Genomic DNA, 22,205 nt, shown 5'->3' with positions numbered 1-22,205 from the left:
TCATTAATCCATGCTTTGCAAAGTGACAGTTTATGCAATGTTTCAGAATTCATTCCAATAATTTGACCACTACTGACATTAAATATTTTTAAATAAAGGCACAATATTAGTGATCCTCAAAACAATACCTGTACACAATGAAGATTAGAAAACTTGGTCAGACCTTTTACTCTGGCTTCTTTTAACAAGCTAGGGAATATTTCACCAGCCCTAGTTTTATCATCGTGGTAGGTCCATTAATATTCCCTGTAAGTTTATCATGTCCAATATTTCAGACTCCTCCTTCTTCTCTGCAATACTGAATCAACCCCACTTTATGAAGACAGATGTAAAGAACCATCCATTTTCCACCTCTAAACCTCTATAGGTTACCTTTGTGACCTTTTATGACCTCCACTCTTTCTTTGGTTATCTTCTTGTAGTAGGTTGAAGAAGCATTTTTGGGTTCACTTTGATTTCAATTGCCAATATAATTTTGTCAGACATCAGACATATAGACCATTCAACACATTGAATGGCAGAGCAAACTCAATTAAGTCATATCCTTTTCAAAAATCTGACTCTCAGCCTTCAATATACTTTTTGATTCAGCTTTAACAGCTCTCTGCAGAAGAATTCCAGATTCACTCTGCTGGAAGAAGAAATTCTTCCACATTTGTGCATTCAATAGATAATCCCTTACACTGAGATTATGCTCTCTAGTCCTAGACTGTCTCACAATAGGAAACAACCTCTCCACATCTACCCTATCAAGCCCTGGAAGAATTTTATATGCTTTAATAATATTACCTCTCATGCTTCTAAATTCCAATGTGGCCCAAGTTATACTGACTTTCCTCTAGAAAGTCCCTCCATACACACAATAAACTTAGGTGAACCTTCTCTGGCTTGCCTTTAATGTCATATTTTTCATTAGATAAAGGGACCAAAACTATTTACAGTATTCCAGCTATGATTTGACTAGAGACTCGTAATGTTTTTAGCGAGCCTTCCTTATTTTTATGCTTGATTTCCACTGAAAGAAAGGCAAATTCTATTTGCCTTCCCAATTTTTAAACTTTTGGTAATTTAGGCACAAGGACCCAAAACTCCCTCAATTCTGCAGCTTAAGTCTTTCTCCACTTAAGCAATATTCAACTCATCTATTCTTCTTGGCAGAGTACATAACCTCACAGATGAGATGCCGAGGGTTTCTGTCTAAATCAGAGATGTTCAATAGTTATACCCTACAAACCGCTAAGCCTGAGCCAGTTCATCGTTCCGTTTCTGTCATAAGGCCTTGCTGTATGGACAGAGGCATCTCAGTAACAGAGATAGCAACTGCCGAAGCTGGAGAATCTGAGTTAACAAGGTGGAGAGCTGGATGAACACTGCAGGCCAAGCAGCAGCAGAAGAGCAGGAAAGCTGATGTTTCAGGTCTGGATCCTTCTTCAGAAATGGGGGAGGGGAAGGGGATTCTGAAATAGAATGGAAGATTGGTGGTGAGGAGACAGGCAGGTGGGTAGGAGGTGGGGGTTGGGGTTGAGGTGGAAGGAGTGGACAGATGGGAGAAAGGACAGACAGGTTAAGGAGGCGGGGACAAGCTGGGCTGGTTTTGGGGGAGGGGGGAAGATTTTGAATCTTGTGAAGTCCACATTGATACCATTGGGCTGCAGGGTTCACAAGTGAAATAAGGTGCTGTTCCTGCAACCTTTGGGTGGCATCGTTGTGGCACTGGAGGAAAAGTGCCGGGGGTGGTGGGGAATGTGGAGCGGACAAGGGAGTCACGGACAGAGTGGTCCCTCTGGAAGACAGATAAGAGTGGGGAGGGAAAAACGTCTTTGGTGGCGGGGTCAGATTGCAGATGGCGGAAGTGCCGGAGGATGATGCATCAGATCCAGAGGTTGGTGAAGAGGTACGTGATGACGAGGGGGATTCTGTTTTGGTTGCTATTGCGGGAAGGGGGTGTGATTGATGAGTTGTGGGAAATGCGAGAGACGCAGTTGAGGGTGTTTTCGATCACTCTGGAGGGGGCAACTTCCCTCCAAAACGAGGACATCTGGGACTGCAACTTACCATCCAGTGGTTGAAAATGCCCTCAACTGCATCTCTCGCGTTGCCCGTAACTCATCCATCAGACCCCTTTCCCGCAATAACAACCAAAACAGAACTCCCGAGTCCTCATGTACCACCTCACCAACCTGTGGATCCAACGCATCATCCTCCGGCACTTCTGCGATCTGCAATCTGACCCCACCAAAGACATTTTTCCCTCCCCACCCTTATCTGCCTTTCAGAGGTCCACTCTCTCCGTGACTCCCTTGTCCACTCCACACTCCCATCACCCCCGGCACTTTTCCCTGCAACTGCAGTAAGTGCTATATCTGCCCCTACACCTTCCCCGCAACCCAATCCCAGGCCCGAAGAAAACCTTCCACATCACATGTTCCCTGGCACATCTGCTAATGTGGTATACTGTATCCACTATTTTCGATGTGGCTTCCTCCATATTGGGGAAACCAAGCAGAGGCTTAGAGACTGCTTTGTGGAGCACTAACGCTCAGTTCGTGACAAATGACTGCACCTTCCAGTCGCGAGCATTTTCAACTTTCCCTCCCACTCATTGGATGACATGGCTATCCTGGGCCTCCTCCAGTGTCGCATCGATGCCACCTGAAGGTTACAGGAACGGCAACTCATTCTGCAGCCCAATGATATCAATGTAGATTTCACAAGCTTCAAAATCTCCCCACCCCAGACCGCATCCCAAAACCAGCCCAGCTCGTCCCTGCCTCCCCTTTCTCCCATCTATCCACTCATTCCACCTCAATCCCCACCACCACCTTCTACCTACCAAGCCTCATCCCCACCTCCTTGGCCTGTCCATATTCCCTGGACTGACCAACCCCCACCCTAACTCCCCACCTACACTCACTTTTACTGGCTCCATGTCCACCTCCTTGACCTGTCCATCTTCTCTCCACCTAACTGCTCCTTTATCTATCTTCCACCTGCCTCCCCCTCTGTCCCTATTTATTTCAGAACCCCCTCCCACCCCCCCATTTCTGAGGAAGGGTCTAGGCCCGAAACGTCAGCTTTCCTGCTCCCCTGATGCTGTTTGGCCGCCTTTGTTCATCCAGTTCTGCACCTTGTTATCTCAGTAGCAGTACTCTTGAAGCAAGGGATAATATGGGGCTCTTGAAGGGTGGCTCCATGAACTTCTTAACTGCCTCAGCCTTTTCATGACGTCCTTACATGCTAGTTGCGGCTTCCAACTGGCATCCACTCCAATCATCGCCAATTTCAATAAGTGCTCAATACTATAAATAGCCTCACTTCTTCCATATATTGGTCCCGTATCCAATCAGAATAGTGCTACATTCATCTCAACGGAGGTGCTCATGTGCGCAAAGCCCTGAGCCCTAACACAACACATGTATTGCTTGAAATAATGGGAACTGCAGATGCTGGAGAATCCAAGACAACAAAATGTGAGGCTGGATGAACACAGCAGGCCAAGCAGCATCTCAGGAGCACAAAAGCTGATGTTTTGGGCCTAGACCCTTCATCAGAGAGGGGGATGGGGTGAGGGTTCTGGAATAAATAGGGAGAGAGGGGAAGGCGGACCGAAGATGGAGAAAAGAAGATAGGTGGAGAGAGTATAGGTGGGGAGGGGATAGGTCAGTCCAGGGAAGACGGACAGGTCAAGGAGGTGGGATGAGGTTAGTAGGTAGATGGGGGTGCGGCTTGGGGTGGGAGGAATAGATGGGTGAGAGGAAGAACAGGTTAGGGAGGCAGAGACAGGTTGGACTGGTTTTGGGATGCAGTGGGTGGAGGGGGAAGAGCTGGGCTGGTTGTGTGGTGCAGTGGGGGGAGGGGACGAACTGGGCCCAGCTATGCCTGCCTCTTTGTAGGTTACATGGAACAGTCCCTCTTCCACACGTACACAGGCCCCAAACCCCACCTCTTCCTCCGGTACATTGATGACTGTATCGGCGCCACCCCTTGCTCCCCAGAGGAGCTCGAACAGTTCATCCACTTCACCAACACCTTCCACCCCAACCTTCAGTTCACCTGGGCCATTTCCAGCATATCCCACACCTTCCTGGACCTCTCAGTCTCCATCTCAGGCAACCAGCTTGTAACTGATGTCCATTTCAAGCCCACCGACTCCCACAGCTACCTAGAATAAACTCCTCCCACCCACCCTCCTGCAAAAATTCCATCCCCTATTCCCAATTCCTCCGCCTCCGCCGCATCTGCTCCCACGATAAGACATTCCACTCCCGCACATCCCAGATGCCCAAGTTGTTCAAGGACCGCAACTTTCCCCCCACAGTGATCGAGAACACCCTTGACCGCGTCTCCCGTATTTCCCGCAACACATCCCTCACATCCCGCCCCCGCCACAACCGCCCCAAGAGGATCCCCCTCGTTCTCACACACCACCCCACCAACCTCCAGATACAACGCATCATCCTCCGACACTTCCGCCATCTACAATCCGACCCCACCACCCAAGACATTTTTTCATCCCCACCCCTGTCTGCTTTCCGGAGAGACCACTCTCTCCGTGACTCCCTTGTTCGCTCCACACTGCCCTCCAACCCCACCACACCCGGCACCTTCCCCTGCAACCGCAGGAAATGCTACACTTGTCCCCACACCACCTCCCTCACCCCTATCCCAGGCCCCAAGATGACATTCCACATTAAGCAGAGGTTCACCTGCACATCTGCCAATGTGGTATACTGCATCCACTGTACCCGGTGTGGCTCCCTCTACATTGGGGAAACCCAATGTAGAGGCTTGGAGACCGCTTTACAGAACATCTCCGCTCAGTTCGCAACAAACAAATGCACCTCCCAGTCGCAAACCATTTCCACTCCCCCTCCCATTCTTTAGATGACATGTCCATCATGGGCCTCCTGCAGTGCCACAATGATGCCACCCGAAGGTTGCAGGAACAGCAACTCATATTCCGCCTGGGAACGCTGCAGCCTAATGGTATCAATGTGGACTTCACCAGTTTCAAAATCTCCCCTTCCCCTACTGCATCCCTAAACCAGCCCAGTTCGTCCCCTCCCCCCACAGCACCACACAACCAGCCCAGCTCTTGCCCCCCACCCACCGTATCCCAAAACCAGTCCAACCTGTCTCTGCCTCCCTAACCGGTTCTTCCTCTCACCCATCCCTTCCTCCCACCCCAAGCCGCACCCCCATCTACCTACTAACCTCATCCCACCTCCTTGACCTGTCCATCTTCCCTGGACTGACCTATCCCCTCCCTACCTCCCCACCTATACTCTCTCCACCTATCTTCTTTTCTCTCCATCTTCAGTCCGCCTCCCCCTCTCTCCATTTATTCCAGAACCCTCACCCCATCCCCCTCTCTGATGAAGGGTCTAGGCCCGAAACGTCAGCTTTTGTGCTCCTGAGATGCTGCTTGGCCTGCTGTGTTCGTCCAGCCTCACAAGTATTACTTGGATGCCTCTATTTTCTGCCTATGGCTCGAAATGCTTCAGTGATCTATGACAAGTGGAATTCATATGCAAAGACAGTCCTTATGTAGGACACTCAAGGCCCGGTGCATTCACTGTTCAAGGTTGTGGAATTTCTGAGGGGGCTGCTCACAACTTTGACCCCTCTACAACCCAACCTGTTCACTTGTGAGGCACATTTCACACAGTAACCCCCATTCTAAACTAGACTGGGGGATCACTGAAGCAAGCATGTCTGTGCTGACAGAATTTGCGAAGAAATGATGTGATGGAGCTCTCACAGGGACATCACTTCCCATTCAGGAGGCTGGTGATAACTGGGCTAGCACTCTGTGCTTCTCCTCTATAACTGGCCCTGTGAAAACACAAGAGAAAGATTATCAAAAATTGAACTAATGTGCAGGTGGCTCGGCAGATTTGACACAGATGACAGAGGTCATACAGCCACAGTGCATATATTGCAGGCGTAACTTCCATCCATTTCACTTGTAGTTGACCTATCAAACTACCCTACTGTGGACAGTTTTCCATCTTATTATCCCCCATGGTTTATCATGATGGCATCTTTATTATTTCCAAGGCTGCCTCCTCAATCGGCGTCAGTGTGTGGAGGTGTGACGTACTACCATCAGTCTGAATGATCTCTCTGGAATTGTGGGCTCTCTTCTTCTATGGACAGACAGGCTGAATGGAGACTGATTTAAAAGCAGTCTGTCTCTATTCACTTATTTCAGCTTTACACTTATAAGATACACTCTATTGTGCAGAAATGCTCCCTACTCCATTGAACCACATATGAGAGTACCAACCCTTTAGGAATGCAACTAGCGTTAATTTCACAATGTCCAGGGGACTTACTGACACACAATCTGCATACCTCATGTGCAATCTGGCCTACACCAAATTAGAGACCTGTCACCTGGGTGCCACATCACATTCACCTTTCCAGAATTTAGCACATCACTGGAATTGTTTGTTATTCACTCATGTCTTCTTGGCACTTCCTGGTTATGAAAACCACCACCCTCCATGTCCCACAATCCCACCATCTGCTCCAATTCTCTCATTCCATCCTATTCACTTACTCACCTATACATTCACTCAGTCACACGTATACTTATTCACCTATTTATTCATTGCACTCATTTACTAACACACTGAAAAGCTGCTAAAATATCCCAAACAATTTCCACTACTACAAACGTGACAATACATTCGAACTGAACTATACTTATTGTGTTCTGAATTACATCTTTGAGCTCAATTACTAATTTTACAGAAGATGTACTGCTTCCAGTCCAGCAACGTGATTTCCAGAAAGGACGCATGCAATTAAGAAGAATCTCAGCATAATCCTGTCGTCTCATCAGTTCACTGTTGAGCAGCATCCTCAGTAGGATCTGCACTTTGAGCAAAGAGTGTAAGGAGGACAACACTGATTACACCTTGATCTGCAAGTCCTAAGTACCTCAATTTTACTCTTGCAGATACTGATGGAATAAAAAAATCATAATCCCTCAAGAGTTGGAAGAAATCACGCTCAACTAAAATGATTTCAACTCAGTGTATCCGGACATGATTGAGTGCATTTTTCTGATATTGCTGGAAGCATCACAGAGCCGGCAGTCTCAAATACAAACCAAATTTTTTTATGTATACAAAATAATACAAATTTAGAAAATTATATTGTGTGTCAATGATTTTGAGTGATAAAGAGATGCAAGTGAATAGGCAATGCTGAAATCTGGCTGGATTTTGATTCCTTTGGTCAGGAGGTAGGGGATACAGGGTGATTTGGCTATCTGGATTCAGAATTGGTTGTCTGACAGGAGGCAGAGAGTGGTTGTAGATGGTAAGTATTCTGCCTGGAGCTCAGTGCTGAGTGGTGTCCCACAGGGCTCTGTCCTTGGGCCTCTGCTGTTTGTAGTTTTTATAAATGACTTAGATGAGGAGGTTGAGGAGTGGGTTAGTATGTTTGCTGATGACATAGGTTGGAGGTGCCGTTGATAGTATCAAGGGCTATTGCAGGCTTCAGCGAGACATTGACAGAATGCAGAGCTGTGCTGAGAAATGGCAGATGGAGTTCAACCTGAATAAATGCGAAGTGATGCATTTTGGAAGGTCGAACTTAAATGCTGAATATAGGATTAAAGGCAGAATTCTTGGTAGTGTGGAGGAACAGCGGGATCTTGGTGTTCAAGTGCATAGCTCCCTTAAAGTTGCTTGCCAAGTGGATATGGTTGTTAAGAAAGCATATGGTATTTTGGCTTTCATTAACAGGGGGATCGAGTTTAAGAGCTGCGAGGTTATGCTGCAGCTCTACAAAACCCTGGTGAGACCACACTTGGAATATTGTGTCCAGTTCTGGTCGCCCTATTATAGGAAAGATGTGGAGGCTTTGGAGAGGGTGCAAAGGAGGTTTACCAGGATGCTGCCTGGACTGGAGGGCTTGTCTTACGAGGAGAGGTTGACTGAGCTCAGACTTTTCTCCTGGAGAGAAGGAGGAAGAGAGGTGACCTGATCGAGGTGTACAAGGTAATGAGAGGCATAGATAGAGTCGATAGCCAGAGACTTTTCCCCAGGGCAGGATTGACTGCCACAAGGTGTCATAGTTTTAAGGTGTTAGGAGGAAGGTATAGAGGAGACGTCAGAGGGAGGTTCTTCACCCAGAGAGTTGAGAGTGCATGGAATACTTTGCCAATGACGTCGTGGAAGCAGAGTCATTAGTGACATTTAAGCGACTGCTGGACATGTACATGGACAGCATTGAGTTGAGGGGAGTGTAGGTTAGGTTAGGTTAGGTTATTTTATTTTTGGATTAGGATTATTCCACAGCACAACATCGTGGGCCGAAGGGCCTGTACTGTGCTGTACTTTTCTATGTTCTATATTCTATGTTCTAAACAGGCACTGAAGCTATTGACTGATTATGCAAACCCATTGCTTTGAACTGCCCTGGCTGTGAAAACTAGGTGGTTATCTAATGTTGCAGCAGTTGTCCATACAACGTTCTTGCTCGTTTTTCAAGTTTCCAAGGTCCAAGAAAGTATTTAAACTTTATGTTTAATTACAGATGTTTTATATTATGAACAGAGTTTAGCTCCAAGCACGAGCATGCATTAAGAATAGTCAAGCTAATTAATTATGGAAATATTTCTTCTTTAGCCTTTAGAAAGTGAACATTTATGCTTACTTACAATGCAGCAGCTAGAAAACGGTACACAGCTTCCACGCAGATTCCCTTTGTTGCTCCCTCCCAGGTTTCCTGCACTGAATGGGTTCTGCCCGACTATCCATCGCGAATTTGACCCAGAGATTAAAATGCAGGCAAGGTGTATTTTGCAATGGCTATAATTTTGAAGTGTAAATGAAAACACATTTGTAAATAACAAAATATCTTCAGATAAATGTAAACTTGTTGTTTCTGACAATCTGACAAGAGCAAACACAAGGAACAAAACTCCCACTATTGTTGTAGCTTGTGTTTATGACAAGTTGAGATAATTTTCCTTGTACTAGAAAATGCTGACAGTTAATCATATTTCAGGAAATTTAAGGACTGGATGACTGAAGGTCTTACATGACGGGATAGCCTAAATGATTAATTCCGTTTTGTTTGTGGTGCTTCAATGAACAATAAATTGAACAAATTGATATCATATTGCATATCTCAACCAGCCTGTGGTTCATTTGCAAAGAAGTGGGAACGAGTCATCTGTGATAACTCAACTGATAGGTAAGGATTGTTTAATTTATTTTGTTTTGAGTTTTAAAAAATATAGTTGTTCAAACTTTAATGGTGTCTGTAAGTTCCTATAACTCCAATTCAACAGCAATAGAAGAAACACTCCAAGATGGCACAATTCAAGGTGAACCTATTTGTTTCATTTTCAACCCTTCCACAGCCTCGTGATGGGGTTTCAAAGTATTCTTCACATAGTCAAAATACAGCTTTTCAAAATTAACAGAAACGAATGTTTTGTTCAACCCACTTTTATCAGGTTTGAATTGTATTCATTTGCTCACATTTGATACTTGAAACAAATTAACGAGTGGGGAAACAAAAACATTTAAATTAGTAACAACCTGTTCCTTTTAGTCTTTGTCACTCAAGTGTTGAGACTATTGGTGCACGAAACACTTTCTATTCATAAATGTCTATTTATTTTTCACAATAGTATAATTTGATGGTTCTAAATATATATTTAGAATATTAAATAGATACTATGGGAACCTATCTCCTGCAAGCACAAGATAATTGAAGATTTTTCTAAAGCAAATTTAGTTGATTTGCATTTGACATGCAACACAGAAAAACACTATAATTTAGTTAAAGCTGCAAAAATCAAAGACGAGGAAATGACATCTTGGCAGGTTATTATTTGGCAGTTTTATAAATTTAAGGCAGTGAAAAACAACTACATATTAATTACATTAGCCTTGCAGACCATAATGCCTGTACTGCAGTCACATATCTTGTTTCGAGGGTACTTAAATACTACTATTGCTAGTATCTGGTTCCTGGTTCATGAGTTTTGGTGTATAATTTTTAGCATTAGGAATTAACGTTTGACATTAGGAAATGGGGAAATGCATTTGAAAGCAATAGGAACCCATAATACTTGAAAGGTTGGGATTGTGCTATTTTAAGAGATTAACTGCTAAAATTGGAGACCAATAACAGTAATGCCCGACATCTCAGAAGAATTTGTTTTGAGAGTTAAAGCTAAATTAGTTAAACTCATTCAGTGAGCTAACGAAAATCTGTAAAATCTATTTATTTCATCAAGACCAAAGAAGAAATTCAAATACAAAGACACTCTTATGTGTGCTATTTCTTATTCAGCTCCCTTCAACTGAGATCCATCTACTGTTTCCTTAATTTCATTCTTGCTAAATTTATTACCAAACATTTTGGAAGGTCGAATTTGAAAGCTGAGTACAGGATTAAGGATAGGATTCTTGGCAGCGTGGAGGAACAGAGGGATCTTGGTGTGCAGATACATAGATCCCTTAAAATGGCCACCCAAGTGGACAGGGTTGTTAAGAAAGCATATGGTGTTTTGGCTTTCATTAACAGGGGGATTGAGTTTAAGAGTCGTGAGATCTTGTTGCAGCTCTATAAAACTTTGGTTCGACCGCACTTGGAATACTGCATCCAGTTCTGGGCGCCCTATTATAGGAAAGATGTGGATGCTTTGGAGAGGGTTCAGAGGAGGTTTACCAGGATGCTGCCTGGACTGGAGGGCTTATCTTATGAAGAGAGGTTGACTGAGCTCGGTCTCTTTTCATTGGAGAAAAGGAGGAGGAGAGGGGACCTAATTGAGGTATACAAGATAATGAGAGGCATAGATAGAGTTGATAGCCAGAGACTATTTCCCAGGGCAGAAATGGCTAGCACGAGGGGTCATAGTTTTAAGCTGTTTGGAGGAAAGTATAGAGGGGATGTCAGAGGCAGGTTCTTTACGCAGAGAGTTGTGGGAGCATGGAATGCGTTGCCAGCAGCAGTTGTGGAAGCAAGGTCATTGGGGTCATTTAAGAGACTGCTGGACATGTATATGGTCACAGAAATTTGAGGGTGCATACATGAGGATCAATGGTCGGCACAACATTGTGGGCTGAAGGGCCTGTTCTGTGCTGTACTGTTCTATGTTCTATGTTCTAACTATCCTTTCTTGGTATTCATGTTGGTTTATCATACATTTTCTTATCAAGTGCTGCTTCCCCTATTTTAAAACTAACATCACCTTCTCTTCAAAAAAAACACTTGACAGATCTGTGCTTGGAAAATACTGTCCCATTTCAAGTCTCCTTTTTCTCATTTGCCAAATTATAGCATCTTAAAATGCCCACAATGTTGAAGCAGACCACTTGGTCTACAGAATCCACACCTACCCTCTAAACAGCATCTGACATAACCCAACCCCTACCCTATCCCTACAATCTTGCATTTCCTATGGCCAACCCAATTAACCTGCACATCCCTGGACAATATGGGCAATTTAGCACAGCCAATCCACTTAACCTGCAGAAATTTCAAGAACTCAGTTTGTTTCTCTTAACAAGGTGCCCTCCCTTGCCACATCACCAAAAAGGGCCAACATACATCAGCCTATCGAAATGACAAATGTCCAGATAAGTGAAGTTATCTTACTTGGTTCCACTCTTGGTCTTCAGCATCTCATTGACTCCAGCATTATCGTCCACACTGCTAATTCCTTCTGTTTGTCTCCACCTCTGCCTCCCATATCAAGGTTTTTCTTCAAAACCATTTCCTTGATCAAGGCTTCAGTCACTTCACTTATCCCCTAAGAGCTGTGGGAATGTTGACCTACGTTAAAGTCACTGTATAAATGCAAATTGATCCCCTCACTCCACAGACCTGCAAACTCAATTTATCCCCTTTTGAATTCTTGTGAGCAAGACACTCTTTAATTGGTGTAAGATACGCATGTGAGGCTACCTCTAGGGTTGAAGTAGATGTAAGATGGTACAGGTGCGAATGGACATTTTCAACGCGTCAATTCTCCAGGTTTGACATAATAATTGAATATACAAGTTAGGCGACTTCATAATGCTTCCAAACATTAAATGAGAAGTAATCCAGGTTGGCTGATTGGTCAGGACTTTAGCCTCCCGAGTTAGGTGGCCTTTGTCAGATGAAAAAAAGCAGGAATTTTGTATGACCAGTTAGCTGCTATTATGATGCACATATTGGATGTATATAACTTCTACAGTATCAGGATTTGTCCCCATGATGTTGAATGTCTGCACTTCAAATAGAAAATCTATGCTCCTCTACATTATCAGAAACTAGAAATGGAAGATAAAAGATTAATTTCCATGAGAACCAGAATTTTAAAAAATTGCAGCAATATCAGCAGCATACTACAAGGATCAGTGCTGAGTGCACTGATTTTCATTATTTATACAGATGACTTGGATGCGAATGCAGGAGGTATGGTTAGGAAGTTTGAAGGTGACACTAAAATTGGAGATGTAGTGGACAGTCAAGGTGGTTATGTCGGACTGCAATGAGTTTTTGATCAGATGGGCCAATGGGCTGAGGAGAGGCAGATGGAGTTTAATTTAGATAAACGTGAGGTGCTGCATTTCAGAAAGGCAAATCAGGGCAGGACTTGTACACTTAATGGTAAAGTCCTGGGGAGTGTTGCTGAATAAAGAGACCTTGGACTGCAGGTTCATAATTCATCGAAAGTGGAGTCGCACGTAGATAGATAGTGGTATGCTTGCCTTTATTTGTCACTGCATTGAGTGTATAGGAGTTGGGAGGTCATGTTCCAGGTGTACAGGACATTGGCTTGGCCACTTTGGAGTACTGTGTGCAATTCGGGTCTCCCTGCTACAGGAAGGATGTTGTGAAACTTGAAAGGGTTCAGAAAAGATGTACAAGAATCTTGCTAGGATAAAAGAGTTTGTACTTTAGGGAGAGGCTGAATAGGCTTGGGGCTATTTTTCCTGGAGTGTCAGAGGCTGAGGGGTGACCTTGTAGAGGTTTATAAAATCATGAGGGGCATGGAAAGGGTAAATAGGAGAGATATTTTCCCTGGGGTGGGGGAAAAGAGAAGTCAAAGAATAGAGGGCATAGGTTTAAGGTGAGAGGGGAAAAGGGACATAAGGGGCAAGTTTTTTCATGCAGAGTGGTGCATGGCTGGAATGAGCTGCCAGAGGAAGTGGCTGATTACACCATTTAAAAGGCATCTAGATGTGTATGGGCCAAATGTTGGCAAGTGGGACTAGATTTATACAGGATATCTGGTCGGCATGGATGAGTTGGACCAAAGGGTCTGTTTCTGAGCTTTACTCTATTAAAGTCCGTCAACGTCATCACGGACCTGGGAGGAGATTTAAAGGTTCCGTGGTTTAAATTTTCAGAGTGTTTGCTAGACGTCAGTTGCAGTATGGAACCAAGAGAGTACTAAAACAGAAAGGGTGCCTGTACATCGCATGAGTGCTGCTGTTAGCAGAGTCCAGACAGCGAGGACTCAACAGCAATCACAGGAATTGGTGACTCTACGCCACGGAAAAAGATTAGGACTAAAACGAAGCACTAGAAACCATTGTTCATTCTGTGCTGCTGAACGGTGTGAAGGAAACCCATAAGACAGTATTTGTCTAAAACACAAATTAGTGCAATCTACTAAAAGTCACCGAAGTCCCAGAGGACCATAGGCTCCTCTCTATTGAATAATTGTATCATACAGCTTGAAAACAGAACCTTTGGTCTATTTAGTCCATGCTGACGATGTTCCCAAACTAAAGAGGTCCTACCTGCCTATGCTTAACCCATATCCCTCCAAACCTTCCCTATTTGAGAATTTATCCAAATGCCTTTTAAACACTAATTACATCTGCATTCACCACTTCCTTCGGCTGTTCATTCCACACACAAAACATACTGTGTGGAAAAAGTTGCCCCTCATTTCCTTTTCACATCTTTCTCCTCTCGCCTGAAAGATATGCCCCCTGCTTTTGAATTCCCACCTACCCTTGTCATTCACCTTAACTATGCCTCTCATTAATTAATAAAACTCAATAACTTCACTCTTCAACTCTCTAGTAAAAAAAAAGTCCCAGCCTTTCCAATTTATTTTTATAATTCAAAACACACCATTCCCAGCGACATCATGGTAAATCTTTGCTGAACTCTCTTAACTTGAACAGTTCGAATTAGAAAGAGACAACTGAGGATTAACAAACCTCAGTTAAGGAAAAAGGTTGAGAAAGAAAGTCCTTCATGGTAACCTTGTCTGATGCAGGAATTCAATTTATGCTGTTGACATCACTCTGCACCACAAACAAGCCATCCAGCCAACTCAGCAATCTTCTAAACACATGTCTACAACAAATACTCTTAATATGTAGAATTAAAATGGGATACAAGTTAACAGGTGAAATGTGGTCAAATGCACAACAGACTGCACTTTAAATGGTTGAGCCTATGTTTCTAGTCTGTGTTATTAAGTACTGGTATTTTATTCTTGATATTTGCCTCACCAATATTAGTGCTTGGTTTTCTTAATGGAACTGCTTTCTAGACTTCATCAAAAAAGTAGCATTATTACAAAGAACAACAATCGCAGGTGCATTGAGAGAACATTCTGTACACCAATATGAAGTCACAGCAATACCGAAAAGAAGAATCAACTGCTCATGCAATTAGACATTTTCCATTGGGGAAAGCATTGAATCAAGATCGGAAGACAATTATGATCTAAATCAGGAAATTGGAAAAGCAGAAGCAGGGGAGGTGGGGGGGGCGGGGGGGAAGCTTTCCAGCAATCAATTGATCTTACCTTTTCATTTTCTTCACATCTCCTTAAGTAAAGAACATAGTCATCTCATGGAAAATCGGATAACATCACAGCACAAAGTAATTTGACTTTCTTGTGAAAAGCGTGTTGCATGATTTCAGCCAATTAAATAATATAATATAGTCACTGTTGTAATGTAGGGAAACACAGAAGCTATGGAAATCAATCTGTTCACAATGGGCTCCCAATACAGCCAGGAGATAAAATAGGTATTATGTTTTAGCAATCATGCATTGGTGTTGCAAATTTGGGTACAGTACTTGTGAATTGGAAGGCAAGATCTTAGAATTTGTTTGTGAAAATGGTAAGAGGGAGAATGTGTGGTGCTTTTAAGAAATAATGTGCTGTTCTAAACTTAGAGATTAAAAAAATGTCTGCTAGCAGCTGCATATGAACAGACAGTTCTGAAATTGAAACAGGTATCAATTGGCTGTGTGGTTAGCAACGTAGGCTTGTTCTGATGTTCAGGCAACCAGATTAAAAAAGTCAGCGCATTAATTTAAACCAGGCATTTCGAGATTGAAAACCAATTGAATTTAAATCTGGTGGAGTTGAATGTAGGATCAAAGAAAATTATAGCACAGGAACAGGCCCTTCGGCCCTCCAAGCATGCACCGATCCAGATCCTCTTCTGAACCCGTTGCCTATTTTCCAAGGATCTGTATCCCTCTGCTCCCTGGCCATTCATGTATCTGTCTAGATATATCTTAAATGATGCTATCGTGCCCGCCTCTACCACCGCCACTGGCAACGTGTTCCAGGCACTCACCACCCTCTGCATAAAGTACTTTCCACGCATATCTCCCTTAAACTTTTCCCCTCTCACCTTGAAATTGTGACCCTTAATAATTGAGTCCCCCAATCTGGGAAAAAGCTTCTTGCTCTCCACCCTGTTTATACCTCTCATGATTTTGTAGACCTCAAATCAGGTCCCCTCTCAATCTCCATCTTTCTAATGAAAATAATCCTAATCTACTCAACCGCTCTTCCTAGCTAGCACCCTCCATACCAGGCAACATCCTGATGAACCTCCTCTGCACCCTCTCCAAAGCATCCACATCCTTTTGGTAATGTGGCAACCAGAACTGTACGTGGTATTCCAAATGTGGTTGAACCAAAGTCCTATACAACAGGTATCCAACAGGTAAGCCTTTTTTTAACCTCTAGACTTAATTATTCAATGTTCTAATGCCTAGTATCTAATCTGTCAATTTAAATTCATCCCATATTCTCCAATGTACATCCTCACTCAAAGTCCTGTTTGTCTATCACCCAAAGATTCTCCATCTTGTTTTCAAATCCCATCATGGCCTTACTCCTTCCCATCTCTGACAGCACTAACTTCAGTCATCTCTGTCCCAAAGCTAATCTGACCTCCAAAAGGTATAAATGATGCACACTTTGTGGATGACTGCAGTGTCGATGACCACTCCTCAGCGAATTTGCAAGCCACTCTCAAACTGTTCTTTTGGGGAGATTGCAGGAATACAGCATTGCAAGAAAGAACTAGCCATAATCCAACTAGCTCTCAATTTCAGATTTCTTAATTGAATTTAAACACCATCAGCTGGTGTGACAGGACTTGAATCAGTGTCCTTTGAACATTAGCCTCAGGATCAATCTTATTAAAAGAAAACTGACAGGTCATTAAGGGAATACAAGAAGAGGATTTTTTTTAAAAAATCAGTGAGAGAACGAACTGCTCAGAAGACAGACTCTGGCTCTCTCAGAAATCTTTAAGCTCTCGGATTAAGCACCATCCAAAATATGCCGTGGTACTCTTAGCTAATATTCCTGACACGAGGATTCAACAAAGAAAGGATTCCTAACTAAAGAATAATGGAAATGGCATGCAACGTTCCAGAAGGTACATCCTGACTGTAGTTTTGGGAGTCTAAATTTTAGTTTTTTTTTCCTATTACTTTGGTTTAAACAAGTGGGTTTTGTATCTATTGGTACAGCATACCATTAGAATTTTGTTTTATTTAGGAGTAGGTAGCAGTTGGGGGGAATTGTTTAGGTTATTAGCTGTTCAGTAAATCTGATCACTGTTAGGAGGTAGATAAATAAATTGTTACTTGTTGATTATAGAGTGACTGTAAGGAGTTCATTTCATTCAACCATCCCCTCCGTAACAATTAGGGATAAACATCTGATCAAGAAAACTCACCCATATTTCAAATACTGCCATGTGGAAGAGAAGTCTGAAGTTTGTGGTCATTATATCGATCCGAGAGGGCATAGAGGGTCTCATTTTAACATCTCACATGAATGGCAGCAACTTTGATTACGCAAATCACCCTCAGCTAACATCTGAAGAAATTCACCCTTTTCTCAATCCAAAAGTGTTGCCTCTTCATTCTGAGGATGTGCCCTCACATCCTACTCTCTTCTCCTAATAGAAACATCTGCACATCCACTTTATCCAGGCTTCTCAGTATTCTAAGTTTCAGAGACATTCCCTTCATCCTTCTAAACTCCATCAAATACAAACCTAGCGTCGTCAAACACTCCTCATAGAGATCATAGAATCCCTACAGTGTGGAAACAGGCCCTTCTGCCCCACAAGTCCATACCGACACTCGGCGCACCCACCCAGACCCATTCCCCTATAACCCACCTAATCTACACATCCTTGAACACTATGGGGAATTCAGCATGGCCAATCCACTTATTTTTCATGATCCTGCCACCAGCCTCGTTACATGCATACACTGGACCCACATTCCCCACTTTGGTCAGAATCCAATTCCTGTTAACTCTCTAACATACAATAGCAACTCTGTGTTACATTGAAGCGTCAGCTGAGATTAATAGGGCTTGAAGTCACAAGCTCCTGTCTTGGGCAATGAGGTAATCTGACATTTGATTTCTTGTTTTTATATCATTAACACTGTAGTATTGTAGTGACAGAAAGCCTGACAGTATATATTTGCTACAGTCTAAAAGTACCGCTATATCACGTGCTCAACATTTTCAATGTCAATCCCTTGCCAGCACTGCAGACAGGAGCCAGAGTCTTGGTTTACAAGCAGTAGTGGTTCACTGCGGGTCAGGAGCCTGATGTAAGATACAATTTGAAGCCGAAATGCCCGTTTGAGAATACTGCTGGCCTCTTTCTCAATAATCTTACTGTTCAACCCAACTTGCAGTAAGGGGCTAAAAGAAAGAACAATTTCACCATTCAATGTAGCCTATTGTAGTATGCAATCCAGAACACCCATTTTTTAAAAAAATACATCGACTGACTTTAGCAAAAGCATATTCTGCTGTATTCCCAAACTGATAATTACATTTTTTCTTGCAGTTTTAAACCTATACAAACCAAGTTATATTTTTATTAAATTCTCAGGATTTTAAATTGGTTAAGCTACCACACAAATCTTAAAAGTTTCCAATTATATTGAGGGGTGACAGATACAGGACAGAAGTCAGACATGGCTTCTTTACTCAGAGAGTAGTAAGGGTGTGGAGTGCCCTGCCTGCAACAGTAGTAGACTCGCCACGTTTCAGGGCATTTAAATGGTCATTGGATAAACATATGGATGATAATGGAACTGTGTAGATGGGCTTCAAGTTAGTTTCACAGGTTGGTGCAACATAGAGGGCCGAAGGGCCTGTACTGCGCTGTAATGTTCTATATCATGACACATTAATACCATTTTTAAAAAATACAACAGTTGCACCAGCGCAGCATAGATAAAAATAAAAACCTGAAATTCTCTAAAATGCCTAACTTAAGTTCAAGTAACAGATACAAACTCACTGTTCACCTCATTTAAAGCACTTAATTACAACACTCTATCCCAGCACCTGACATCAATTGTGCTGACGGACGTTGACAAGAGAAGACAGAGACTTAGTGTACTAGTGATGGCTCAGTGAGGAAACAGTGAAGAAACCGATATCTGAGTGACAGTACCACAACGATGCCACCCGAAGATTGCAGGAACAGCACCTCATATTTCGCTTGGGAACCCTGCAGCCCAGTGGTATCAGTGTGGACTTCATAAGCTTCAAAATCTCCCCTCCCCCCACCACATCCCTAAACCAGCCCAGATTGTCCTCGCCTCCCTAACTAGTCCTTCCTCCAGCCTATTCCCCCCTCCCACCTACAAACTCATCCCGCCCCCTTGACCTGTCCGTCTTCCCTGGACTGAGCTATCTCCTCCCCAACTACACTCACCTTTACTGGCTCCATCCCTGCCTCTATGACCTGTCTGTCTCCTCTCCACCTATCTTCTCCTCTATCCATCTTCTATCCACCTCCCTCTCTCTCCCTATTTGTTTCAGAATCCCTTTCCCCTCCCCCATTTCTGATGAAGGGTCTAGGCCCGAAACATCAGCCTTTCAGCTCCTCTGATGCTGTTTGGCCTGCAGTGTTCATCCAGCTCTACACCTTGTTATCTGTGAGTGACCTTTTTTTAGGTCTCTTTTCTTCTGTTTCCTGTTGTTTCATTCCTTTTTAAAATCTTGCTCATGTTTGAAATCAAATACTTCTCAGGAAAGATAAAATGCATGAAAAAAAAAATCGACTTGCCAACTCTGATTAGATGCTTCTTTACCTGTTTGAGCCCAGCATTTTGTTTTCACTTTGGATTTCCAGAACTTGCAGTGTTTAGTTTTTTAGTTCTATTGGGGCAGTTTAAACTAACTTAGCTGGGGTGTGAAGATGATGTCAGAGAGGAATACCAAGATGTATAAAATAATAGTAGTGGCAGACAGCACTAGAATAATGAGCACTAAATTAATAGACAGAATCAGAGTGAAAGGAAAAAGCAAAAAAGAAGTCAAATTCAGGGTCACTGTACATGTACATGATTGTATGTGTATTAAATAAATTGCTGAGCTGCTGGTGTAGATATTATTTTCTTCATTCTTTCCTGGGTAATGGTGTCACTGGCAAAGCCAGCATTTGTTGCCCATCCTAATTACCTTTGAAATGAGCGACTTATTAAGCCATTTCTGAAGACAGTTAACATTACTGTGAGTTCAGAGTCACATCCGCAGGTTAGGATATCAGATTTCCTTCCCTCAAAGGACATTGATAAATATGATAGGTTTTTACAACAATAGTTTATGGCACCATTACTGATAGCAGCTTTATATTGTAGATTCATTATTCATTTAATTTAAATTCCACCAGCTGTCATTGTGGGATTTGAACCTGTGTCCCAGAGAATTAGTCTGAGCCTCTAGACTAGTGTCATTGTCACCTGATTACTATGTCACCATCTCACTTCATTGACAAATGGAAATGCGATGTTGTGGCCATAGCAAAGACTTGCTGAAAGGAGACCGAACTAGGTGTTAAAATTCCTTAATGCAAGTTGTTCAGGAAAGATAATCAAGGATCAAGAGGGGAGGTAACACAGTGTGGAGCTGGAGGAACACATCAGGTCAGGTAGCAGCAGAGGAGCAGTAAAGGTGACGTTTCAGGGCAGCACCCTTCCTTTGAGGAGGGGAGGCAATGCTGACTAAGGAAGGGACTACCATGCTGGAAGAAAAGGATTCCCAAACGGGTCAATGACAGAATCAATTTGGCTGGAGTTGAGGAACTAAAAGAAAGCGCAATTGCACTGTTCGATGCAGTATATTGGCCAAAAATTGAACTGAATGTGTAGGAACAAACTCGCAAGGAAATCACAGAGGTGAAAAAATATGGAATGATCACAGTGCAAAAGGGCACGTGGGGATATATGAATTTATCCCCTTTGTCAGAAAAAATAGAAAAGCATCATGTTACTTGTGTTGAGAGAGGTTGCACAACCCTACAGTACAGAGGAATCTGATTCATGTATCACCCAAAAAAATACAAGAACAGTAAATGATAAAAAGACAAAGCAAATGTCATTTATTGCAAGGGGAAGAGAATGTGAGGACTGATGTTTTGCTATAGTACCTTAGGGTATTGGGGAGACTATTTATACTATAGTTTTGGTCCTTGTTTAAGAAAGTATATGACTGCATTAGAAGCAGTGCAGACCAAGTTTACTTAGCTGATTTCTGGGATGAAGAGGATTTTTTGTTTGAGGAAAGGTTGGACAGGTTAGGCTTGTATTCATTGCAGTTTGGAAGAATGAAAGGTGATCCTATTGAAAGATACAAGTAACTGAGGGAAATTGAAAGGGTAGATGCTGAAAAGGACACATCCACTTGTGGAAGGGAATAGAATGAGGACATACAGCTTAGAAATATAGGTCCCTGTTTAAAATGGTGATGATGAGAAATTTTGTCTTTCAGAGGGTCTTTAGTCTGTGGAATGCTCTGCCACAGCGTCATGAGGCAGGATCATTGAATATTTTTAAGGCTAAATTCGTTCGATTCTTGATTGATATAGGTGTCAAAGAGCTTGAGGATAGACAGGAAATTACAGCTGCAGCCACAATCAAATCAGCCAAAGATCTTATCAAACAGAAAATGAGGCTTGAGGGACTGAGTGGCCTACTCCGATTTCTCATTTGTACGTTTGATTGCAAATCTGCAAAGTACCAAGAGGAGGGATAAATTGGCAGCAAATAGTCCTTGTTCTGTATAATCAATGTTATGAAATATTCACAAATGGAGACAGAAGCTACATCCCTAATTGGCTACCTCTATTTCACATTTTGAAATATATAATTTCTGGCTTGAAAACCTGTTAATTCTCGAAGCATTGTGGTTTTACGAGGATGCAATCTTTGCTTCAATTCACAATTTACAAATATCATTGTTTATTTACCATAGTTCCTGTGTTAAGTTTCCAATACTCATGTATTTAGCAACTTTGACTAGTTTCATTGTATTATACTTAAATCTACTATCCAGCACTGTTGTTAAAAATTTAGAAAGCGTAATTAAAGATGGTTTTAAAGAAAGTTGTTCATTATTAACGCAAACATTAATCCATTAAGATGTGAACGAAGAGCACAATTATACTGTTTATATTTGGGTGATATGATTCTATATGCTTATCATGGGCGTAGTATATTTTACATTGAGTGGATTACATTTTATTTCTATGAAGTAGCATCAGAGCATCAAACAAACACATTCTTAATACTCACACTGGGAAGTTTTTTCAAGCACATCATGGAGTCATATAGTATGAAAACAGACCCTTTGGTCCAACCAGTCCATGTCGAACAGAATTTCAAACTAACCTCATCCCACTGCATGCTCCTGGCCCATCCCTCATTTTCACATACTCATTTAAGTGCCTTTTAAACGCTGTCACTGTGTCTGCATCCACCACTTACTCAGAAAGTTCATTCGACATGTGAACCACCCTCTGTGTAAAAAAAAAGTGCCCATGTCTCTCCTGTCACCTTAAAAATATGTGCCCTTTGTCTTGAAATCCTCCATCCTTGGGAAAAGACACCTACCATTAACCCTATCTATATCCCTGAGG

General features: G+C 42.7%; 1 protein-coding gene across 5 annotated transcripts in view; it reads right to left on the bottom strand.

The window, feature by feature from the left end:
- The window catches only part of fhit (fragile histidine triad diadenosine triphosphatase), a 985,246-nt gene that overhangs the window by 904,597 nt on the left and 58,444 nt on the right, over positions 1-22,205 (bottom strand). The window lies entirely within an intron of this gene.

This window comes from Stegostoma tigrinum, chromosome 11, assembly GCF_030684315.1.
Source record: "Stegostoma tigrinum isolate sSteTig4 chromosome 11, sSteTig4.hap1, whole genome shotgun sequence".
NCBI lineage: Eukaryota > Metazoa > Chordata > Chondrichthyes > Orectolobiformes > Stegostomatidae > Stegostoma > Stegostoma tigrinum.
This window is presented reverse-complemented; position numbering and strand designations above follow the sequence as displayed.